This window comes from Pteropus medius, unplaced genomic scaffold (genome assembly GCF_902729225.1).
Source record: "Pteropus medius unplaced genomic scaffold, Ma_sr-lr_union100, whole genome shotgun sequence".
Lineage (NCBI taxonomy): Eukaryota > Metazoa > Chordata > Mammalia > Chiroptera > Pteropodidae > Pteropus > Pteropus medius.
Genome location: NW_024352784.1, coordinates 4714828 through 4740629, shown reverse-complemented (window position 1 = coordinate 4740629; position 25802 = coordinate 4714828). Strand labels below are relative to the sequence as shown.

The following is a 25802-nucleotide window of genomic DNA, read 5'->3' as shown; positions in this document are numbered from 1 at the left end:
CCTGTGCATTCTACTTCAGATGCTATCAGCTAAGGGCATGAGACACGGAGCTGAAGCAGCCATCTTGTGACCATGAGGCTGAGGATTACGAAAGTCAGCCATGCTGGGGAAGGCTGTAGGGAGCTGAGTCCTCAATGGCATTGATGACCCACACTAAGCTAGTCTGGCACCACCTGCGTTTCTTGATAAGAAAACAACAGATGTCCTTATAGCTTATGCCACTGTAGCAGCGCTGCCAATGACCCTCTCATCACTTTAACATTTTCATACACACCGGCTCCCAGTGTGCTTTCACTCCCAACAGTCAGCACCTGCTTCTCCTTGTCAGAGGACCACCTTCAGGCTGCTGGAGCCCACTTTACCTGTGAGCACGGGAAGCCAGGAGCACCTGGGAATTTACACCCTACCCCAGTGGTGCCTACTAACAAATGACAGATGAGTATGGAGATGTCAGTTCTCCAGCTGCCTTGCACTGACCTGGACAGCTCTGAGGAGTGATCTACACTGTCCCTAGAGCTCCTCAGCAAGATGGAGCCAAAGTTCCCCTTTATGGGGCTTGGCAGGATACCATACTCCGCATCCCAGTCCCACTGCTCACTTCTCTACTACTGGTTTGTCTTGGAAACACTTCCTAATACATTACTTTCATATGACTCCTCATTTCAAGTTCTGCTTCTAGGAATCTCAAACCAAGACAGCCACCATTTGTCAGGTTTTCTGTACTTGCAGCCTAAAGCATCCTAACAGTAAGGTGAAGGTCTCAAAGCAAGTTTGCTCAAAAGTAGATTTCCTGCCTGCCAATCCTATAGTGTTTTTTTAAAACATGCTAATTAATAAGCTGATGATTAAAAGCTTATTTTTGTAAAGTGCTATATTCTAAACATAATAACAATGGCAGCTGATTACTACCAATTACTGAGCATCTCCCATGAGCCAGGCACCAGGGTAACCAGTGACCTCGTCTAATCTTTTACCAGAACCTATAAGGTGGATACTATTTGTATTGGTGTTCTATCCTTAGTAACAAACTACCACAAATTTCACAGCTTAAAACACATTATTTCACAGTTTATATAGGTCAGAAGTCTGGATATAGTTTAGCTGGGTTCTCTGCTTTAGGGTGTCACCAGTACACATAGGTATCAGCAAGAATGTGGGTCATTAGAGACTCAACTGGGGGAAAGATCCACTTCCAAGCTCCCTCAGGTCATTGGCAAAATTCATCTCCTTGTGGTTATAGGACTGAGGTCTCTGTTTTCTTGCTGGCTGTCTGCCAGGGCCCACTCCTGGTTCCTAGACATGGCCATTCGGCCTTATTATAGACTCTCTCACAACAGAGCAGCTTACTTCTTCAAAGTCAAGGACAGAATCTCTGATTCCAGGGAAGGTCTAATTCCTCTTTTAAGAGCTTTTACCTGATTAAATCAGGCCTACCCAGGATAGTTTTCCTTTTGAGTACCTCAAAATCAACTGATTTGGGACCTTAATGACATCTGCAAAATCTTTTCACTTTTGCCATATTCCACTGGCTGGAAGCAAATCACGTGTCCCACCCTCACTCAAAGAGAGGAATTATACAGGGTGTGAAGATCATGGGGACCACCCTAGAGACTGTCTGCCATACTATTATTATCCATATTATAGAGTTGGGGAAACTGAGGCAAAGAGGGGTTTAGTAATCCTATCCAAAGTCATACTGCCAGTGAATGGATGTGGAACATGGTTTCAAACCCATGCACTCTAGTCAGAGCCTGCACTCTTAACTGTGACCCTGCACTGACTAGATACTGCCCCAAGTACTTTCCCATTTCTTATGTCCCCAAATCTCCTCAATAATCATGAGGAGGAAATAGAGGCTCAGAGAGGTTAAGGGATTAGCTCAAGGTCACACAGTGGTGGTATCAGCAACAAACCAGGTCTGTCAAACTCCCAAATCCAAGAGTTTAACCAGTGTAGAAGGTAGTCAGTGCTTTAACAGAGGAACAGAAGGGTGTTGAGAAGCAGCAGCCATGCACAAAAATGCCTTTAGAGGAGTTGATGGCAGGTGTGGGAGAGGGGACTGTTTGTAGAGGGTTTCTGCTTCTGAAAGACTTTCCCTTTCAAGGGCACCTTTGATTCTCCCAAAGTCGTAGGAAGGTGAGTGGATGAGCAAGGCTGTGCCCCTTTCGTGGACAAGCATACTAAGGTCCATTGAAGGACATGGTCATGAGGGGAATGAGATTAAGTATTGGGGCCAAATGTCCCACTTCTGTCATGGTGCTGGAGGAATAGGCACCAGAGACATTTTTCCCTCCAATCTATGGCTTATTCATCCTCTGCACATCCCACATTCATGCAGTAGAATCTACATGGGGGTTCTTCAAAATGTGGATTTGGGGGCCCCAAACACAAAGGTACCGATTCAGTAGATGTGGGGTGGGGCCAGGTGCTGGAATTTTAAACCCCGGGTGGACCTTCAGGACCTTTAAGAAACCCCCAAGAGCATAAGGAGCAAGATCTCCATCATCTAGAATGCTGTCCGCGAGGCAGCCTACAGTCTCAAGGCCTCCTCCTTCTCCCAGTTCCTCTGGTGGTTATGTCAGCTGAAGTTAGACCTCATCAACCCTCCCAGCGACATTTTAAGGGCCAGCTGACTCATCCGAGTGCTATTATTAGGGAATAATATGAGGAAACCGAGGCTCTGAGCGTCGGCAGCATGCCCCAGATCCCTCCTCTGTAAAAGGTGAGATTCGAACTCGAGGCGGTGGCTCCAGGAGGGCTCCACTTCCCGTGGCTGCCAGCAGGGGTACGCAGAGCCAGGGGGACCCGGGGGGCAAGAGGCGGGGGTCGGGTCGGGGCGCTGGAAGAACGCGGGCTTTGATTCCCATCTCCCGGCGCAGACCCAGACACTAATTAAAATCGCCTGGGCCGCGGGGGTGGCGGGGCGGGCACAAAGCCGGCTTTGACCCGGCCGCGGCGGCGGCGGCGCTGGCGGGCGGGGGGCGGCGCGGCGCGGCACAGGGGCCGCTTGTGGGACGTGTTTGTTTTTGCTCGTAAAGCGCGGCAGCAGACCAGTGCCCTGGCGGCTTGGGCAGCAGAGCCGGGAGAGGGCCCCTGAGGCCACTGCCACCCTCCTCCGCCAGGCCCGGCTGCACCCTACTCCCCGCTCGGCTGTCCTCGCCCCCCACCCCCCGGCGACCTTGGGCCAGTCCCTTCCCACGCGGGGCCTCAGTTTCCCCATGTATTACGTGTTAGTGATGATAACCTGGTAGTATTACTAAGAAATAATATTTATTGAGCGCTTAGTGTATGTATTCTAGGTTCTGGGCTAAGGCTTTTTTCACTTCATTTTATTTAATCCCCCTAACTCTAATATCTTTATTTTACAATATCTGTGATAGCCAGAGATGTTGAGCACCTTGCCCAAGGTCACACAGCTTTAAATGAGAGAGTAAGGCCAGGAAACCAACACTGTGACTCCAGAAGCTACAGGAGGCTGCCTCCTAGCAGAGGGAGAGCAGGGTTAGAGCCAGTTGGGGGCGGCATAGAAAGGTGGGTTTCAGCAAGAAGGATTTTCCTGCTCACAGCCTGTTCACTATCAAGCTACCCATTGAAGTGAGCTCCCCAGCGCTGGGGTATTCCAGCAGAGCTCTAAACACAACTAGTGGGGGCTCTCCAAGCAACCCTTCAACTCGGATCTTTAGGATCCCTAGCTAATAAGCACAGTGGCACCACCTTGCTGTGGAGGTACTTTCCATCCTGGGCTATACTAGGAGGCAGGGTTGGGACTGTGTGCAGGTCTGTGTGGATGGTGGGAACCAGGAAGAGATGGGAGCCTCCTTCTTGGGCGCCCCTGTGGTTGGAGGGATGCCCTGACCTTTATGGTCACAGAATCACTTAGGCTCAGCTCTGGGCCTTTACACTCCCACCTCCTGTGATGAGAACTTGGTCCTACCATGTGGACCTCTTTTCCACACACTTTTCACCTGACTTCTACTTATGCTGCACTTGTCAGCTCAGAGCACCCACCATTTGACCTTAGGAATAACCATCACAGAGGTGGTGATCTGCTCAAAGTCATTGCCTTCCCTGCCAGACCTGGGCCCCTGAGGCTGGGACTGTATGAACCTTGCTCACCTGTCTGCCACCAGTACCCTCTTGATGAACTGGGCTGGGAAGCTGATTTGGTTAGTATTTCCTGATTGTAACAAGCTCAGTTTAAGGCCCGGTTGGGAGACTTGGTGTGAGGGTGGCCATTGTCAGAGAGACGCAGAACCCTGGTGGGGGCCCCAGTTCACTCCCTAAGGCAATGACTGATCAGGTGACTGACAGTTCCCATCCAGTGATATGAATGCTGACAAAGGAGTCCTGTGGCTGGAGGTCCTGCTGCCCCTCTGAGACTAGGCCTCTAGCAATCTGAGCTCTAAGGCTCCCCACCTCCACCCCACCCCCCCCCCATGTTTTCTGTGTCTGCAGACTGATAGCTGCGGAGGGCTCTGAAGACCTGGATGTGATCCCCCACTAATCCCAGCCACCTGTGAGGAGGAGAACTCTAAGGAGAAGAACAAGGAGGGAGGGTTTCTCAGGCTCGCTCTCTCTCCCTAAGCCCTGGAAGCCAGAGCTTGGACAGAGACACTATTAACACAAAATTTGCAAACATGGCTTCTAAAAATAGCTTTGGCTGGCAAGGCCCACCTGGCACAGGCTGCACCTTTGCGGCTGCTGGCCTGCTCCCCTCAGAGCGCCGCCTCAGTCTGTCAGCAAGTGTGTCACTCTGCCACCCCCCACCCTACCCGTCGTGAGGGCAGTCACAGCCTTGGGTCCAATCCAGGGGAGAGACCCAATGAGAAGATGAGGCATGTCCCCATTAGAAGGGGGCAGGGATGTGCAGGCTGAGGGGGAAGACAATCTTGCCCATAAGGTAGGTTGAGGAGACAGTGCTGCCCAAATGGTGTAGGGGTAAGGGGGTAGGTCACATCTGTACAAAAATACCCAAGCAGCATTTAAACTTCTGCAAATGAAAATAGCCCAATCAGAGTGAAAAATACCAAGATGAAGAAAGAAAACATGAGGGAAGAAAGGCAGGGCCAGGAGAGTGGTTCCATGGTCATCACAGACCCAGATGGGGAGGACACATGGTCACCTCCTAGCAAATCCTAAGGACCAGAGAGCCAAGAAGCTACCCCAGAGCTCCTCTTGCCCAACCCTTTCACTGAACAAATGAGGAAACTGAGGCCCAGATTGGTGATGCGACTTGCCCCAGGTACCTCAGCAAGCCAATGGCAGGACTGGGCTGGAACTTAGGTCTGCTGGCCTGACGCCTTTTCTAGCAAGCCCCTCGGTCTCCCTCTCTGCTGACTGATGGAATGGCTATCTTTAATAATGATACTCAAGGTACTCTTCTCCCATTGTTGGTTTGTTTAGAAAAGATTTGCCGAGCACCTATTGTGTGCCAGGCACCAGGCACACAAAAGTGAACTGGATGCACAGGCAGGCCTCTGATTTCTAGTTAAGTTCCGTTACAATCTAATGTCAAAAACCGCCTCAGGTGTGCACAGAGCTCTGCTTTGTTCAAGGTGCTTTCGCATAAACTCACAAAACAGAATATATTTTGTGTTTCCCAGGCTACAGTTGAGGAAACTGAGGCTTGAGCAGTTAATAACTTGTTGGAAGTCACCCAGTAAAGTTGTGTGGGCAGAGCTGTCTGCCCCTCCGCCCCCACCTTATAGGCAAGACTATCTTCCTCAAGTTGCCTCAGGGGGCCTTGGGTTCCTTCTAAGTCAATGGATCCAATGGCTTATAGGAGGCCAGTCACTTGCTCCTGGAAGCATCCTATTCTGGATGACCCCATGGATGAGAGCTAAAAGGGCACTGGGAAACCCATGACCAGGAACACCAGATTGCCCCGCAGTAGCTTTCTTTTGGTTAGATTCCGTGACATCCTCTGAACACATTCATGAATAGACCCTGGCCTTTCACAAAGCTCATGGGAAGCCTAGCTGCTCCCTACTAGGTAGCTTTGACCCTGTTCCCCTAGCCCTCCCCATGGACTGATCCAATCAGACACAAAGGCCCATTCCTGGAATGGAAAGTAAAACCAGAGCTGTCATCTTCCTGGCCCTCACACAGGCCTCATTTAGGTTCTATCATGGGTGGTCAGCAGATGTGTAGACACATGACCTCTCTCCAAGGTAGGCCGGCTGTGCTGGGTCCCTTGCAACAGCCCCTGGGCATTGTCCTCCTGTGGCCTCTAGACCTCCCGGCTCACGAGGGGTGGGGACCTGTGGACTATTTCTTCCTCTTTTGTTGCCACAGTAAATGCCACTCTGCAATGGGCTCAGTCCAGGTGAGATTATCTGAGGCCTGCACATTCACTTCAACCATTCCCCCACACCCGAAGGGGCACATCACCACATCTACACCTTCCCACTTGCTGCCTAGAACTTTCCAGAACACTATGATACAATGCTTGCCTGGAGTCCCCACCTATCACACACCTTATGGGCTAACAGGGCTTTGACTGTGGGCCCAGGCAGTAACTGGCTGTTCCATTCTGCTCGCAGACTCTGAGATCCAACTGCCATAGATAGGCATGCTCTACCTCAGAGAGCCTGCTACCCACACAGTGCCTTCTGATGAAAATGGCCACTCTGGACACACAAATTGCCAGTTTTGAGTTATATGCCCCTTCCACCCTAGCCAAACCTAAGTCAAAGGCACCCATCTCTAGGCTGGATCTAAGAGAGCCAAGTGCTCAATAGGTGGTACTCCAGGGTAAGTAGAGGCAAAGCCATTCTGAAGGCACTAAGAACATTGGCAGCCCTGCCTTCCCTGTTCAACATAGTCTTCTGGTGAAACAGTTACACTAGCCCACTCTCTTTCAAAGAAGCAGTGCTGGGCAGGTGTTTGTTCAGGAAAGGCCACTGATGAGACCAGAGGTGGGGAGAGCACTAGCTCACAGGTCCCCTGGACCCCCGAGGTAGCCTCTGGAAAGAGTCTACCTAGTGAGGTGATAAGTTCACCAGTGGTGAATAGCTCAGCCTGTCTGAACGCTCTCTCCAGGGGTCTGGATTGGTGCCTACCAGAGCAATGGGTAGATGAAAGTAGAGGAGGATAGAGCATGTGGAGGGCTGCCTTGGTGTCTGAGCCCTTCCAAGTTTCAGGCTATGTGTTTCCCCCCAATCCCCAAGACAGGATTCCTAAGATAGCCCAAGAGAGCCTTGCAACCAAAGTGCTTATCTAGCCAATAGATTCTGTCTCTTAGAGGGTTTAAATGAGAGGCCCAGAGTCATGGGACCAAGAGGGGCTAAGATAGGAGCTGAGGACGTGCCTCTGGGCCGCTGGGCCAGCCGAGCTGCAGTTTAGATACTAATATCAAACAGGCTGTGCCACCAGAGAAGCCTGTACTCCCTCACCATCCTTGCATGTTGTCCCCGCAGTACCTTAGTAGGTCTCTGTTCCTTGCACCCTGAGAAACTCAAATTTACCACTGGACTCCTGCGAAAACCCCTGAGCTGGAAGGGAGAAGCCACAACCATGGCGTTAACTGCCTGGTGACCCAGATATGTCAGTCAACCTCTCCCAAGCTCAATTTTCCCATCTAGAAATTGGGGAGACCAATCCCAATTTCTCCATATCCTCCCACAAGACATGAGGTTGGCAGGGGGCGGGGGTTGTATGAATAAAATGAGATCACAAATTGGAAACCACACAAGACTCAGCATCCAATTACATGTGATTCATCATTTATGACCTCACCAGCATGAAAACAGCAAATGGCAAATCCTTGCCTTCTTCCCTCCCTCAGGTTAGCAGATTATTTAGTTACTCAGTCAATGAATACAGAAAAAGCCCCACTTGGGTGCCTGGCACCACTTGGGCCTGGGGAGGTTCTGTCCAAGGGTTCACTGTCTGGGAAGATGAGAGTCACACAAAACATAATCACTGCCATTTTGGGTAGCACCTATTCTATGCCAGCACTGTGCAGTGTGCTCTCTACACGATGTTTCATTGCATTTATAGCATCAGGTGGGTGCTATTAGCCTCAGTCTACACATGAACCTGAGGTTCAGGGAGGCTGCTGGGGAATTTGATCCAATGTCGCACAGTTAATGGCAGTGACATTGGGCTGGAACCCAGGAGGAGCTGCCTCTGAGGTCTGTGGTCTTTGCAGCATCATTGCTGTTGTGTGGGGTCTGGATGCACTGGGAAGGGCTGCCCACTGCCGCTCCCGAAGTCAGCTCTTCCCTGGCCCTGTGCTGGGCACTGGCATCCAGAGCACAAACTTGAGATTTTACTCTTGAAGAACATGTGGTGTGGCCCGAATTGCCTCTCAACCCCACACCCTGTGTTCCCCGCCAGTGCACCCACCCCTACTCTGGCATGTCTGACCCCTCACCAGTGAGAATTACAGATCTTGTCCGTGCAAGCAGCTAGCTCCTAGCAAAGACTATGAGCTCTACATTTGACAGGTTAAAGAGAATGAATCTCCTTTACCTTTAACCATGGGATCAAGCCCTTGGTGGGGCTTAGCAAGGTCTAAGGAATTGGGTGTGGCTCAGGATCTTAGCAACAGCAGTCCAGTGTGAGCCCAGAATCTCTACAGGAGTTACAGAGCTGCCATTTCCTGTGGTTAAATGTGTGTGCCAGACTCTGCTCTGGGTGCCCACCCTGAGTTGTCTTATTTAATCTGCACACTAAATGTTATCATTATCCAATTTTATAGATGAGGATATGGAGGCTCAGAGAGGTTTAGCGGCTTGTTCAAGGTCATACAACTAGTAAAAGATGGATCTGGTCCTCCATCCTGTTTCCTGACTCCTTACATTCCACAGCAGCCTGTTGGGTAAAGATCAAATTCTTCATCTGGCATTCAAGACTTTTTGCAAGATGACCTCAAAACCATCAACCAGATGGGTCTCCCTCCTCCTTGTACCCAAGAAGGCCTGCTCCTTCCCACCAACACCTGTTCCCACCTTTGCAACCAGGAGCGCTCCCTTGTTCCTCCACATACAGGATGAGGCGGGGAGCACTAAGGAAAAGGAGAGTAGGGAGAGAAGAGAGGAGAGCAAGCTGTTTCAGAAAACTAGAAAGAGGGGACACACGAGCACAGGAAAAGATACCAGCCTTTCCTCAGGGCCGGTGGGTTTCTTTCTCCCCCATGACATGCTGATGTGGGCAGACACTCAGTGTCAGTCACTTGACTGAAAGCCACAGACTATGTGTGTTATCCCGGGCAAAGCCCAGTGTCTCTGAGCTCTGCCTTCCTGCCTCGAAGGAGTGGGCTTTGGATGGTTTCTGACACCTCAGCAGCTCTGACACTCCTCCCCTGAAAGGAAGCGGCTGCTAGGCCTTCGCCCACTCCACACGTGCTCCTGCTTCAGGTGTTTCCTTGCTCCAGAAAGGATAGTAGCAGTGACCAACACACTACCAAGCCACAACACACCAGTCCTCCGGAAGCTTCGGGAGGGGCCCTGGTGGGTGCTACCCAGTGGGAGAGATCACAAGAGCACCGGAATAAGAGGCATGACCCCTGGGTTCTGGTTCTGCTCTGTTGTCCACTCTGCCCAGTAGTGTCAAGCAAAGTAGTTCTCCTCTCTCAGCCTGTTTCCCCAGCCATAAAATAGGGGGTGGGGTGGACTAGATGGTCTCTAAGTGTGCGTCCTGTCCTGATAATCAAGGAGTTAATGTCACACATCAGCAGGGAAGATGGAAAGAACTTTATAACCCCTGGGCAGTAGGGCCTTAGGCAGGAAGCTGAGTTGATCTCTCCACCTGGGCAGCTGCTTGGCCTGGCTGAGCAACATGTAAGCAGGGGCAGAGACCCATAAAGACAGGTGCCCAAGAAAACAGATAGGGACGACAAGGAAAGGGACTAACATGAGGCTGAGATGGGAGAAAATAGAGAGGTCCATACGGAGAGGGAGGATGGAGAGCACAGATCAGACAGGTGAGGAGAGGGAGGGACTATGCTGAACCAAGTCCACAGCTGCACACTTGGGGGCCAGAACTATCAACAGTGGAGTGATATGGCTGGGCCACCAAGAGCCAGATGTGTAAAGGAGGAGCCAGGATAAAGCTGCTTTTTGTTTTTCGAAAGAAAAAATTTTGGATTCATTGACTATGAGAAGGTTGGGGACTCTCTACTGTCTCTCCTGAACTCTTCTGGTACAAAATTGTAAAATCACAGTAACACCAGCTAAGTAAAAGCAATGTGCATAGAGAAAACCCTGACCTCTTGTCAGGAAGGGAAGAAATACAATGGGAAACAGGTCCACCAGACTTCAATTATATATGAAGTGACCGATGTGCCCAGTACTGCTTATTTCTTAAGTTGGAGGGTTGGATACATGGATGTTGATGTTATTTTTATATCTTTTTATATGCTGAAATATTTTATTTAAAAAAAAATTTCCATAAGGAAATTAACCAAAATCTTAACAGTGGTCCTTTGGGAGTACAGAATTCTCATGATCGTTATTATCTTCTTTTCGTTTCTGGTACTTTCCAAATGTTCTACACTGAGCAGATATGGAAAAAATAAATAAAGCTTTTAAAATAGATAAGTTCCTGCTATGATCATAATTTTAATCTTCAGTGGAAATTAAACACAACTGTTTGAGCCACTTCATCGTCATACTGTTTTGCCCATAGAGTCACAGGCTCAATAAATCAGAAGCCCGCTCCATCGCTCTCCATCTACCCTAAAGCTAGTCCTTCTCCAAGTAAAGCTTCCAGTCTTCTTAGTTCCCCAAGCCCAGTAACCTTCTAAGTAGAGAGGAAAGGCATTACACTTATAATAAGAAAGATAGGGTTTTGAAACTTAGCTTCAGTATCTACTAGTAGGTCACCTAATTGTTCTAAATCTGTTTACCTCTTTGTAAAATGACCCAAGATTTTTGTGAGGACCCAGTGAAATAATACATACAAAGCATTCAGAATTCATTAACAGTGCCTGGAACACAGGGCATCGTTAATAAATCGTCATCATCATCATTACCATCACCATTACCATCACCGTCGATGACTCCCCACTTCTTCCTCTAGGAAGCCTTCTTGACTTGATGAAAGAAATATTTCAGTCTGAACTGGGCACCAAGCTGGCCTTCTCCTCCTGGCAAAAGATCAAGATTCCATTCTCAACTCCGTCATTAACCGTGTGACCAGGAGGGCAAGTTTCTTCCCTTCTCAGTGACTCAGTTTTCTCATCTGCAAAATGGTAGGCTTGGATGTCCTGCTCAAATCTGTGATTAGGGTAACCATGTAGTTTGTCCTTCAAACCAGAATATTTTTGAGGGTGAAGGGAGTGTTCTCAACAATTACCTCAGGATGGCAGGTTTAAGCCAGGACAGTACTGGGCACATCGGTCACTCCACCCTCCGCAGATCCATCACCTCCTTGCCCACCAGTGCGGTAGGTGGAATAATGTCTCCTCCCCTACTAAACCCCCCTCCAAAAAAAAGATAGCCACTTGCTAATCCCTGGAACCTGGAAAGACCTCTTGTCACAGGAGGGAGGAATATGTTAGATCACATGGCAAACGGAATTAAGGTTACAGATTAGCTGACCTTGAGAGGAGAAGATTATCCTAGATTATCCGGATGAGTCCAGTGTAATCGCAGGATCTTAACAAATTGAAGAGGGAAGTAGAAGAGAGTGTCAGAGAGGTGCGATATAAGAAAGACTTGACCAGCCATTGCTGGCTCTGAAGATGGAAGTGGGTCATGAGCCAAGGAATGCGGGCAGCCTCTAGAAGCTGGAAAAGGGTAAGAAAATGGATTCTCCCCTGGAGCCTCCAAAAAGGAATTTCAGACCTGCTGATGCCTTGATTTTTGCCTGGTGAGACCCATTTTGAGCTTCTGACCTCCAGGACTGTAAGATGATAAGTATGTGTTGTTTTAAGCCACTAAGTTTGTGGTGATTTGTCACAGCAGCAATAGGAAACTAATACACCCAGTATGGCTCAAAGGGTCAGTCTTTTTGGCTGACTGTTTCATGAATGTTGTCCTTGGAGCATAAGATAGCTCGTCTAAGCTCCAGGAGAGCTGGATTCTAGTCCCTGCTCTGATATTAACTCATCCTGGGACCTCGAACAGGTCAGGTAACTCCTCTTGGGCTTTGGCTTTCTCTCCATAAAATGGGGGCTAACACTCCATGCCTCATCTATATCTGTGGGAGGTGGGGAGGCTTGTCCAACATTCAATGACTCATTCTATGCTCAGCTTTGTGCTGGGGGCTAGTCAAGATTAATCAGACCTAGTCCCAACCACATGCCTGCTCTTGAGGACCTTCTATTCTATATAGGGAAACAGTCAGATGTGTAAGCAGGTGATTAAAATTCAATGCGATGAACACACAGATTTTCATGAGTATACAGAGAGAAGTATATAGGCCCACATGCTGGGGGTAAGGAGATGGTCAAGGAAGGCTTCCTAGAAAAGGTGAACCAGAGCTAGGCCTTAAAGGATGAGTAGGATTAGCCAGGCAAAGCAGACAAGGAAGGAAGGGGAAAAGGAGGAAAGAGCAATCCAGACAGAGAAAACAGTAGAAGACCCCGGAAATGTGAATCAGCGCAGCATGGGGACAGAGGCATGAGGAGCTTGGAGATGCTGAATGGAAAGCCTGATGTAAAGGAGATGCTGTGAAGATTAAGTGGGATGATGGGCAAAGGTATGACGTGAGCATAGGTCACATTGTTGGTCTCTATGTCCCCCAGACCAGTGCTGGGTCAGGAGATGGTTCGTAATATACAGTTTCTCTCAACCTGGCTTGAAGTGATCTCTTCTTGTTGTCTCATTGTCACATTCCCCCGAGACATGTGCCAAAGGCCTGGCAGTTTCCCTAGCTTACTGGGGGGGATGGGGCCGTGCAAAATTAAAGCCACTGCAAAGAAGCCGGCGTGACCTCAGGAACTGAATTTCATCATTCTGAAATTATGCTCCTGGCTTTAGTCAGAGGCAGAGAGGTGGGGAGGAGAGGGTGGGAAAGCAGAGTGGGTGGCAGCAAGTCTGGGCAAGATGCCAGGGCTGAAGGAGAAAGCAGCTGGGACCAGCAAGGGGTGAGACTTCCACTTGAATACCATCTATCATGCTGTGTGACCTCAGGTGAAGTCCTTGCTCGTTCTGTGTCTCTCTGTGCATCATAGATCCTTGGTGCCATTCCTGAGACCTTTTCCCGCTAGAGCCTTCTTGTGGAGGGCAAGAACGTTGGGGCTCTTCTGGTCATTCCTGTAGATGTGGTTCTTTGGGGGTGAGCAGAAGCCTGTTCTAGGCCTGTCAGGGTTGGAGGCAGGGCTTCAGCAGAGGCTTCTCAGAAATATCCGCACTTCCAGAAGGGTCATGCCTCTTGAACCACGTGAAGCTACTGGCTTCTGTCGGGTCAGACCTATAGAGATATCTCAAAGCTTTGGGTTACCAAACTCATACTGCCCAGATGCCCTTCCCTTTGCATTCTACATTCTTGGCCAGTTCTTTTAAGCAATCATGCCTAGGTGAGGCTCGGTATATTAGTTTGCTAGGGATGCCATTACTGAGACCACGGGCTGGATGGCTTAAACAACAGAAATTTATTTTCTCATGATTCTAGAGGCTAGATGTCCAAGATCAAGATGTTGGCAGGGTTGGTTTCTTCTGAGGCCTATCGCTTTGGCTTGTAGATGGCCAACTTCTCCCTCTCTTCACGTGGTCTTTCCTTTGTGTCTATGTCCTAATCTCTTTTTATAAGAACAATAGTCATATCAGATTAGGTCCACCCCAATCATCTCATTTGACTTAATTGCTGTTTAAAGACTCCATCTCCAAATAGTCACATTCTGAGGTCCTGGGGGGTAGGACTTAGAGAAATGAATTTTGAGGGGGACAATTCAGCCCATAACTTTGAGCTTTGGAATCACCAGTGGAGCTCTTATAAGGACAGAGGTTCTGAATGTCAGCTCCATGAGCATGGGGGCTTTGCCCAGAGCTGTATTCCTGCTGCCCAGAACTATGTCCAGCATGTGCTGTGTGTTCAACAAATATTTGTTGATTGAAAGGATGACTTAGTAAGCTTGGGATGGGACCCACGTGTTTGCCATTTAGAAAGTTCTATGGCTGGACGGGAACCACAGGCCCAGTAAAAGAAATAGCAGGTGTATGCAAAGAATGTGGGCTCGTGGGATGTGCTCGGCACCTCTTCAGGAAGCCCAGGGCACGAGGGAAAAGGGAGGATTGAGCTTAATACCGCTCTTTGTACTTCTTTATCTGGTTGCTCATCTGTATCCTTTATAATAAACTGGTAAACATAAGTAAATGTTTCACTGAGTTCTGTGAGCCACTCTAGCAAATCAATTGAACCTGAGGAAGAGGTCATGGGACCCTCCAATTTTATTTATAGGCATACCTTGTTTTCTTGCACTCCACAGGTGTTGCGTTTTTTATATACTGACGGCAAGATCCTCCACCAGCAAAATGATTAAGATTCGCTTTATTACGGTGATGTGGAACCAAACCCACAGAAGCACAGGTGGAGGCAGTCTTGTGGGACTGAGCCTTTAACCTGTGGGATCTAATGCTATTATAGTGTCAGAGTTAACTGCTTGGTGGTGTTAGAAAACGCACATCAGACCCTTCCCTTCAGCACCCTTCCCATGTGGTCCCAGCCTCATCCACCCTCATTCCTGCACAGCCTATGGTTTAAGACACACAAAATCCAGCACTGTTTCCTGAGTCTGTCATCCCACTTCCTTTCTTCCCTTAGTGTAGGCTTCTGGAGTCCTTTTCCCCCACCTCATTAGCCTAAGAAATGACTCCTTGAGCTCCATTTGAGCTCCAGGACTTCTCTGACCAGCCTAGGCTGGTAGAGGGAGCATCCCCTGGGATAGAGGGGGCATCCTCTGGGCCCTGTGCTTCCTTCTATCATATGCTAATCACACTGGTTGCAAATGCCCGTTCTGCGCACCGGGTCTAAGTCCTCAGCAAGGTTTTGGCAATGAAGAATGGCTGTTGAAGAGAAGAACAAATGTTTCAGGAGGAAGCATAAAGAGAGATAGGAGAAGCTTCAACACAGGGTCTCAATGGAAGAGTCATTTTTCAAAAGGTGACATTCTCTCTGCCCGCTCATAGCCATTAGTGGCAGAACTGGGTCTGGTGTTGTATCGCCTGAGCTCACATTCACCTCCCCCAAGCCCCAGCCGCACTGCCCAGGGAGCTTCTCTGGGGCAACTCAGGGCAGCTGTGAGCTCTTGGAGTTGGCCAGTGCAGAGCATAGGCGGAGAAACAGAATCTTAGCCTCAGGTGGAGATCTCAGGCCGGCAGGACCGGCCAGGAAGCTCAGAAAGGGGTGAGAGGGCAGTGGCCCCAAGGGTAGGAGACTGGAAAATACCAGTGATGGAAAGAGTTGGTGGGAGGGGAAAGGTAGACAGCTGGGAGGCCAGAGACCTGATTTCTGCTCTCAGTGCCATTGTTCCACCACAGAGAAGCTCCCCTACTCTGACCTTTAAGCAAGTTCCTGCGTCTATAGGTCTTAAGTTATTCAAACGAAAATGAAGGTTGGGCTGGACTAAGGGTCACTAAGGGCCTCTCTAGCCCTGGCCAAGAATGTTTGATAAGAGTATGGCTGCCTTAAGGGTATCCTTTGAGAGGACCATCTCCAGGCTGGCACACAAATTGCAGGGGCTCACATCTAGTCAGGCAGTGGGGGGGCCGTGTCTCTGGGCCTGGAAAGAACTAGACGCGGTTTCCCCAAGCCTCCTGAGCTGGCCCTTGTCCTGCAATTCAGCAGGCCTAATGTGGCCCTCAGATTGAATGAGGCCGGCCACCTGGGGAGCCATAGAAACCCAGGCTGGCCTATTTTTTGGTAAATCCATGCTCACTTCTCTACCTAACCCTGAGGTGACGCTCCTAACGTGGCCTGGGGGCTGGGCAGCACCCTTCATGGGCCACCTGGGACTCTAAGGAGTACATCTGGCTGAGGGAAGGAAGGGAGGGCTCTGAAGGAAGCTCCAAGCTGCAGGGGCCCAGGGACCAAGTCTCTGGCCATGTGGACAACCTCTGTTGGCCCCACACTCCCTGGGTCTCACTCCGCCAGGACAGGGCCTGCTGTCCTGGGCCTGTGCCTGCAGCCATTCCGTGGGCCATAATTTCAGATTCAATTGGTGAAGACAGGCCTCCAGGGATGAGCCAGTTGGCCCCTCTCTGTTATTTGCTTTCTCAAAGTTGGAAAAACTACGTTGTGCACCTGGCAGTACTTGCTGCTGCTGGGTTTTCTTTCTTTTTTACTTTTTTTTTTTTTTTAAGAAACAGAAAGTAACCCCTGTGCTTACTGCAATCAAATCCACTTTACTGGTCTTCTGCGTCTCCCACTGTAATAATAATCCCTTACATTTGATGAGTCTTTACTGTTTATAAAGCACTTTCTTATGCATTCTCCCTTTTGGTCCATGTAACAGTTTTGGGGGAGAGAGAGGGCTGGCATTATCGTCCTTGATTACAGGTGAGGAAAGGAGGCTCACACAGTAAAATCAGCTGCCCAAGGTCACTCAGCAAGATGAAACTAAATCAAAGAGCCTGGGGTCCTCTGATTCAAAGTCTCGGTTCTTTCCCCTGCACCACACACCCTTCATGTCACTTGAATGCCCAAGGTCTCAGACACCCTCTTCCAAAAACAAGAAAGAGCAGAAGACTCAGCTGTACCCCTTTCACTCTGCTTTTCTCATTTCTGAACTTTTTCCCTTAGTGAACTTAGTGAAATTAATAATTTGCACCTTAACTATCACTTCTAAGCCAATAACTCTTAAATCCGTGTTTCCTTTGGGGACCTGAAATATTCAGATTTTACCCTGCTTCTCTAGATCTCTTTAATGTTCCCACCTGCCCCTCATTCATCCAGCTTAGAAAACTCAACATTAGAAAACTCAGAGTTTCATTTCTCTTTCACCTTCTAACTCCAGTTGGCCAGGTCCTGAACATTTTATTTAATTCATTTATTCATCTAGTAAATACTGATTGTATGCTACACCTTTCCAGTCTACTCTGCCACCCACCGTTACAAAATACGTAGCCTTGTGTGTCTAGTGTCTTTCACTTAGTCTAAATTTATAAGGCTCATAGCATGCATCAGTACTTCATCTCTTTTTATGGCTGAACAATATTCCATTGTATGACTATACCGCATTTTTATTTATCTAATCAGCAATGGATGGATGTTTGGGTTGTTCTTGGCTACTGAGAATAATGCTGCTATGTAAAAAAAAAAAATTTTCTATGGCTTTGGTGCATAGAAATTGGTTTTTGGTTCATAGAACTTGGTGCATAGAAATTATTGGTTTTCTTTTAGAATTTGCTATGAAAATTTGTGTACAAGCTTTTGAGCGAACATGTTTCGTTTCTTTTAAGTGTATACCTAGAAGCAGAATTTCTGGGTCATATCGTTTAACATTTTGAGGAACTACCAGATTTTCAAAATGGCTACACCGTTTACATTCCTACGAGCAAGGGAATGTTTATCCATGTCCTCGTCAACACTTGTGTCTTTTTTATTATAGCCATTCCAATAAGTTTAAAGTAGCTTCTCCTTGTAATTTTGATTTGTATTTCTTTAATGACTAATGATACTGAGCATTTTTCATGTTTATTGGCCATTCGTATATATTCTTTGGAGGAATATCTGTTTAAATCTTTCGCCTGTTTTTCAGTTGGGTTATTTGTCTTTTTATTGTTGAGTTGTAATAGTTCTTTATATATTCCGGATATAATTTCCTTACCAGATTAATAATTTGCAAGTATTTTCTCCCATTCCATGGGTGGGTCTTTTTGTTTTTTGAGGGCATGCTTTGAAGTCCAATTTTACTGTTTTTTTTTCCTTTTGTCATTTATGTTTCGGTGTGTAAGAAGGCTTTATCTAACCCAAGATCACATAGATTTACCCGTTTTCTTTCTACAATCCACTGAGTTAAATGTTTTTATTAAAAATTTTTTTAATTGTCATAAATTATCCATCCGTAACATAAAATTTACCATTTTAACCATTTTAAAGTACCTTTATATTGTTATGCAACCAATCTCCAGAACTTTTCAACTTGCAAAATTAAAACTACTCATTAAAGAACTCCTATTCCCTCCTACCCCCAGGCCCTGTTGAGTTCATTTTTATGTACGATATAAGACAAGGGCCCAACTTTATTCCACTGTATGTGGATATCCAGTTGTTTCCATACCATTTATTGAAAAAAAAAAATGATTCTTTTCCCATGAATTGTCTTGGCACCCTTGTTGAACATCAGTTGACCATAAATATAAGGGTTTAAATCTGGATTATCAATTGTTTTATTGATATATGTCTATCCATATGCCAATATCAAACTGTCTTGATTATCGTATTTTTGTAGTAAGTTTTGAAACCAAGAAGTATGAGTCCTCCAACTTTGTTCTTCCTATTCAAGACAGTTTTGACAAATTTTGGTCCTTTGTATATCTATATGAAGTTCAGGATCAGCTTTCCAACTTCTGCAAAAAAAAAAAAAAAAAAAGGCCAGCTGGGTTTTGGATAGAGATTGCATTAAATCTGTAGGTCAACATAGGGAGTATTGACATCTTAACAACTGTATTAAATTTTTTGACTCATGAACAGTCTTTCCATTTATCTAGGTCTTCTTTAATTTCTTTCAACAATGCTTTGTGAGTTTCAGAATATAAATTTTGTACTTCTGTTGTTAAATTTATCTCTGAGTATTCTTCTTTTTGATACTATTCTAAATGGAATTGTTTTCTAATTTCGTTTTCAGATTATCCACGGCTAGTTTGTAGAGATATAATTGGCTTTAGTATATTGCTCTTGTACCCTGAAATTTTGTTGAACTTGTTTATTAGGTCTAGTAGTTTTTTGGTGAATTTCTTAGGATTTTCTACATAGAAGATCATGAATATAGAGATAGTTTTACTTATTCCTTTCCAATATAGGTCTCTTTTATTGCTTTTTATTGCCCTAGCTAGAATTTCCAGTACAGTGTTAAGTAGAAGGGGTAAGAACATTCATCCTTGTCTTGTTCTTGATATTTGGGGAAAGCTTTCAGCTTTTCACCATTAAGTATGATGTTAGCTATGGGTTTTCATAGATGTCCTTTATCAGGTTAAAGAAGTTCTTTCTATTTTTTGAGTGTTTTTTTTTTAAATCATAAAATGGTGATTTTTTTCAAATGCTTTTTCTGATTCTATTTTTTGCCCTTTAGTCTATGGATAAGGTGTGTTTACATTAACTAATTTTCAGATGTTGAATCAATTTTACATTTCTAGGATAAATCTCATTTGGTCTTAGTGTATACTTCTTTTTATCTGTTGCTGAATTCATTTTGGTAGTATTGTGTTGAGGATTTTTGCATATATATTCATGAGATAGTAGTCTGTAGTTTTCTTGTGATGTCTTTGGTTTCTGGTATCAGGGTAACAATAACCTCATGAGTTGAAAAGTGTTTTCTCCTCTTCCGATTTGTAGAACGGTTTGCAAATAATTTGTACTAAGTCTCCTTTAAATGTTTGGTAGAGTTCATTCCTTTTTATTGCTGAGTTGTATTCCATTAGATGAATATAGCACAATTTGTTTATCCATTCACCTGTTGATAGATATTTGGGCTGTTTTCAGTTTTAGAATAAAGCTGCTGTGAACATTAGTGTACAAATCTTTATATGGACATATGTTTTCATTTTCTTGAGTAAATATTTCCAAGTGGAATTGTTGGGTCATTTAGTAGGTGCATGTTAACTTTATGAGAAAGTTCCAGACCAATTCTTGAAGTGGATGCATCACTACATTTTACACTCCCACCGGCAGTGTATTTTACTCACTCCACATCGTCACCACATTAGATGTTGCCAGTCTTTTTAAATTTAGCCATTCTAGTGGGAATGTTGTGATATCTCAGTGTTGTTTTCATTTACGTTTTGCTGATGAATAATTATATTAAACACGTGTTCATGTTTACTAGCCCTTTGTATATCTTCCTTTGTACAGAGTCTGTTCATATATTTTGCCTATTTAAAAAAATTGGACTTTAATTGGGTTTTCTTACTATTAAGCTCTAGGATTTGTTTATATATTCTGAATAGAAGTCCTTTGTCAAACATAGAGATAGATAGTAAATATTTGCTTATGTTTATGACTTTCCTACTCGATTTTTTTTGATGAGCAGAATCTTTAACTAAAACTTTAAATTTTGATGAATTCTGTTTTATTGATTTTTTTTTTTACTGGTTATTGCTCTCTGGGTCCTGGCTAAGAAATCTTTGCCTCTCCAAAGAAAATCTTCTATGTTTTCTTCTAGAAAGTGTTTTTATAGCTAGTTTTTTCAGCACTGTTTGTTGAACAGACTTTTCTTTCCATGTTCAGTTGCTTTTGCCCTTTGGATGAAATTCAGCCACTCACTTTGGACTAACTATTCTGTTCATTGATCTATTTTTTTTTCCATCTTTGTGCTGATACCAAATTATCTTGATTATCATAGCATTATTGTAAGCCTAGATATGAAATAAAAAAAATTATTCACCTCTGTCCTATTTCAAGACTGCTTTATTCTAGATTTTTTATATTTCCATATAAATTGTAGAACCAAGTTGCCAATTAAAAAAAAATTAGGAATGCTAGAAATTTGATTAATATTGCTTTGGAAGCTATTGATCAATTTGGAGAGAACTGACAATTTAACAATGTTGTGTTCTTTCAATCCATGAGCATGGTATATCTACCCATTAATTTTGAGTTTCTTTAATTTCTCTTTCCACTGTTTTGTAGTTTTAAGTGTAGAAGTCTTGCACATATTTCATTATATTTATCTTGAAATACTTTGCTTTCAATGCTATTATAAGTGGCATTTAAATTTTTAAAAATTTTCAGTCATTTATTACTTGTATATGTAAATACAATTGATTCTTACATATTAACCTGGTATCCAGTCACTTTATTAAATTCACTTATTAGCTTTAGTAGGGCTTTTTTGTAGCTTTCTTAAGTTTTTCTATGTGCATGATCATATTCTTTGAAAATAAAGACAATTTTCTTCCCTTTCAATTTATATGCCTTGTACTTAATTTTCTTGTCTTACTGCATTAGCTGGAATCTCCAGTAATATAATACTGAATGAACTAATAATAGCAGATATCATTGCCTTGTTCCTAAGCTTAATGGGAAAGTATTTCACCAAAAGCATCATATTTAGCTTTGGTTGTTATAGATTCCGCTTTACAGATTGAGAATGTTTTGTTCTATTTCCAGTTTTGGAAAGTTTTTTTTCCTTTTTATCAAGAATAGGTGTTGAATTTTGTAAAAATACACATGGTTTATCATCCATGTGCCTTTGAAAAGAATAAGTTTCTACAATTATTGAGTGTAGTGTACTATTAACATTTGTCTGGTCAAATTGGTTAATAAATGTTTTCAAGTCTTGTCTATTATCATACAGACTGTTTTTCTCCCCCCCTGAAATTTGGGTCACACTTTCTCATTTTTTTGCATATCTTTTTTTTGTTTTGTTTTGTTAGATAATCTAGAAATTCTGATATCTGATCTTTTCCTCCCAGGGTTGTTGCTTTTGCTTGTTCAGTAACTTGCTTGGACTAAATCTGTGGAGTCTATGGTGTGTAGCCACTGGTATCTTTTTTGTTTTTGTTTTTTCTTTAATTCTCATCTTTATTTTTAAGCCCTGCTTCCTGGGGTTGCCTCTGTGTCAGCATTGCTAAGTTGTCAGAGATTGTGCTCAAACATGTGGAGCCCATAATACTTCTACTTTCTTCAGTGGCTCTGTGATAAATCTAATGTGTGGGTTAGACAGTATATTCAAAATTCAGGCAGTTTACAAGTCTGCTCCAGCCTTTACTTTTTGTTAGGCACTCTCATGTTCCTTCTACCTGTTTGCATGGCTTCAAGTTCCACCAGAAATATGCAGATAGCCGGGGTACTCTTTGGTCTCTTTTGCTCATATGCTTTTTCATTTTTTATGCAGATTTTTAAAATATTCGTTTCAAATATACAGTACATCGGTTACACATTTATATAGTTTATAAAATGATCCCCCTAATTGCTCCTTCTCTCCTCTGGTTTTCCACCTTCTTGCTCATGTTTTGCCAGAGATGTGGGAACTCATCAAGGCCCACTACGGCTGTCTCATTCCCAAAATACTTAAATTTTTGGTTCCTTTCTTGCCCCAACCAGTACTTCAACATTAGGCTACCTGAGTTGTGGCCTTCCCTAGTTGTTTTTGATTGTTTGTTTATTTGTTTGTTTGCACTGAGATTGCTACTATTTTTTTCAATGCCCCTAGGCCCGGTGTTGTTCAAGCTCTGCTTCAAATCAAGTTAGTCCCTTCCCAAGCAAAGTTGCAGTTTTTCACAGCTTTCTTTCCTCTGTAGAACAATTATCATGGTGAATGAGCTGGGATGGTGGTATGGGAAGTAAGGGTTAGAATGGTTATAGGCTGAGATGTCACAGACAGCCACTGTTCTTACAGGAAATTCCATAATTTTTCATGAATAAATGCTTCTCAATTTGTTGTAAGCCTTTAATCACTTCTGTTTTTGAAAATTTTTGTCCAGCTTTAAAATTTTTGTTTTTTAAGAGGATTTTCTGAGTTCCTTATTTGCCATTTCAGAAGTCCTTCTAAATTGTTGATTTATCTACTTCTTTTTTCACTTGTTGGCTTTATTCATGTATAAATAAAGTTGTCCTTAACATTCATGTATAATTTTTTTGTATGAACATTAGACTTCTGTGTGCAGACATGAGCTTTCAACTTATATCAAAAAGGACAACTGCTGGATTGTATGGTAAGACTGTTTAGTTTTGTAAGAAACTGCCAGACTGTCTTCCAAAGTGGCTATAGCATTTTGCATTCCTACCAGCAATGAATGAGAGTTCCTATTGCTCTCCATCCTTACCAGCATTTGGTATTATCAGTGTTTTGGATTTTTGCCATTCTACTAGGTGTGTAGTGGTATCTCACTATTGTTTTAATTTGTAATTCCCTAATAATATATGATGTGGAGCATCTTTCATATTTTTGCCACATGTGTATAGTAGGCCCTTGAATAATGTCATTTTGTTCAACATCATTTCATTACACTGTTGATGAGAAAATCAATTCCTGGCCAGAGCCACTGTGTGTGTGGAATTTGCACATTCTTCCATTGTCAGCGTGGGTTTTCTTTGGGTATTCTGGTTTCCTCCCACATTCCAAAGATGTGCATGTGAGGTTAATTGGCGTGTCTAAATTGTCCCAGTCTGAGTGTGTGTATTTGTGTGTGTATGTGCATGTGTGCCCTGCTATGGAGTGGTGTTCTGTCCAGGATTGATTCCTGCCTTGTGCTGTGAGCTGCTGGGATAGGTTCCAGCCACCTACAACCTTGAACTGGAATAAGCGGGTTGAAAAATAATTATCTTACTTGTTTTTATTAATCTTTCTTAAATACATGTGTCGCTCACGTTTATTTCTATGTTTAATAATAGAGTGTTTTTGGTCTTTATTCAGAAGTTTTTGTGACCAAAAGAATGCTGTAGGAATTGAACTCTTGTTTATGTCAATTAGCCTATCATAAAATTGGTTTTGTTACACGTCGTTTTGCTTAACATCGCAGTTTCCCAGAAACTACTGACAACTTTAAGTGAGGACTTACTGTATCTTCTTTAATGAGATGTTTATTGAAGTCTTTTGCCCTTTTTTAAATTGAGTTGTTTGTTTTCTTATTGTTGAGTTTTAGGAGTTCTTTGTATATTTTGGGTAATAGTCTTATATCAAACATTTTCTCCCAGTCTGTGACCTCTTTTTCCAATCTCTTAACAGTATCTTTCACATCGGAAGTTTTCAATTTTAATAAAATCTAGCTTATCAATTCTGTCGTGGATCATGTTTTTGATGCTGTATCTAAAAAATCATTGCCATATCCATAGTCATCTAGATTTTCTTCTGTATTTTCCTCTAGGAGTTTTATAGTTTTGTGCTTCATATTTAGGTCTATAACCCATTTTGAGTTAATTTTGTGAAGGGTGTAAGGTCTGTGTCTGGATCCACTGAGTGTGTGTATCTGTGTATGTGAATGTCCAGTTGTTCCTGCACCACTTGTTGAAAGGACTATCTTTGCTCCATTGTATTGCCTTTGCTCCTTTGTCAAAGATCACTTGACTATATATGTATCTACTTTTGGGTTCTCTATTTTGTTTCATTGATCTATGTGTCTGTTCTTTCACCAACATCACACTATCTTGATTACTATAGCTTTATAGTAAGTCTTGAGGTCAAGTAGTGACTTTGAACTTTGTTCTTCTTCAATAATGTGCTGGCTCTTCTGGATCTTTTACCTCTCCATATAAACTTTAGAATCAGTTTGTCCATGTTCACAAATAACTTTCTGGATTTTAATTGGGATTACATTGACTCTATAGATCAAGCAGTAAATTTTTAAAAAATATTGTATTTTTCAGTTCTATAATTTCTATTTGATTATTTTTTATAATTTTCAATTCTCTGTTGAGATTCTTTATTTTCCCTCATTATATTTATACTTTTTTCTAATGCCTGGAACATGTTTATAACCATTTTAAGCTCCCTGTCTGCTAATTCCAACATTAATGTCATTTAGGGGTCTGTTTCTATTAAGTTATTTTTCTGCTGGTTAGGGGTCACATTTTTCTGCTTCTTTGCATGTCTACAAATATTTTATTTTATGCTGAACACTATGGATGCTACATTATTGGGTGCCTGGATTTTGTTGTCTTCCTTAGTGGGGTGTTGAGTTTTGCTCGTGCAGGCAGGTAACTTGTGGATGAGCTTGCTCCTTTTGAGGCTGGTTTTAAAACTTTCTCAGGGTGCCTCTAGAACAGCCTTTTCTCCAGGGCTAGATTAGCCTACACTTAAGGATTGGCCTTTCTGAGAACTCTACTGAATGCTTGGAGCACCCAGTGAGATCTCTATAGTCTGGCTAGTTATAACTCAAACATATCTCAGTTCTCTGCATGCAACAGTAGTTGTTTATCTCACAGTTCTCCAGTAGTTGTTCTCTACCTGGACTTATGGAGTATCTTCCTATACACCTATAGGGGATACCTCTGCGTATTTCTGGAGCTCCTTTTCTGTGCAGTTCCATTCTCTCTGAAACCCTGTCCTGCAGATTTCAGCTGCCTCAGTGGCCCTGAATTCCAATTTGTCTCCTCATTTTAGCAAATTTTCTGTTTGACCTCCCCTTCCCTGCACCAGGGTCTAGAAAATGCCTCCAAATTGGGTGATAATGAGGCACATCACATTTGTTTTCTTTCTATTAGAGATCATATTCCAACCCTGTCTATTGTCTGATGTCTGAAAAAAATTATTTCACATGTCATATCCAGTTTTATAGTTGTTTGTGGTGGGAGGGCTAATTCAGTACCAGTTACTTTGCATGACCAGAAGCAGAAATCCCTCTATCATTTTTTAACTGTGTGATCTTGGGCAAGTCATTTAAGCTCTCTTAGCCTCCGTTTTTTCATGTCAAAATCATAATAGCTACTTCAAATATGGTTAAGATGAAAAGAAATGCGTGAATTTCTGATAGTGCCTGGAGCATTTGCAGAAGCCCCACAAATGATTGTTGTTTAGTGCTGTGGTTATGTTACAGTGTGTTAAGATCTGTATTGGCAGATGTGATTGAAAAGGCTAACAGGAGAGCAACACCATCAGGCAAAGGATCATGCCTAAAGCCACAAGCTCTCACTCACACAGCAAAAATTCAGCAGCAATGGCACAGACCATAGGCTTTGGGTCATCCTAACCAGCTACTGACATGCCTAAAGGGCGATTTTCATGTAGCCAAGGACCAGGTGGAGGCCATTGTCAT

At 44.0% G+C, this 25802-nt stretch overlaps 1 long non-coding RNA gene across 1 annotated transcript in view; it reads left to right on the top strand.

Moving 5' to 3' along the window:
* Positions 1-2073: 2073 nt before the first annotated feature.
* LOC120590346 (uncharacterized) overlaps positions 2074-25802 on the top strand; it is a 63288-nt gene continuing 39559 nt past the window's right edge. The window contains exon 1 of the long non-coding RNA XR_005649682.1: positions 2074-2722. This is a non-coding gene — a long non-coding RNA (uncharacterized LOC120590346). The remainder of the gene's footprint in view (positions 2723-25802) is intronic.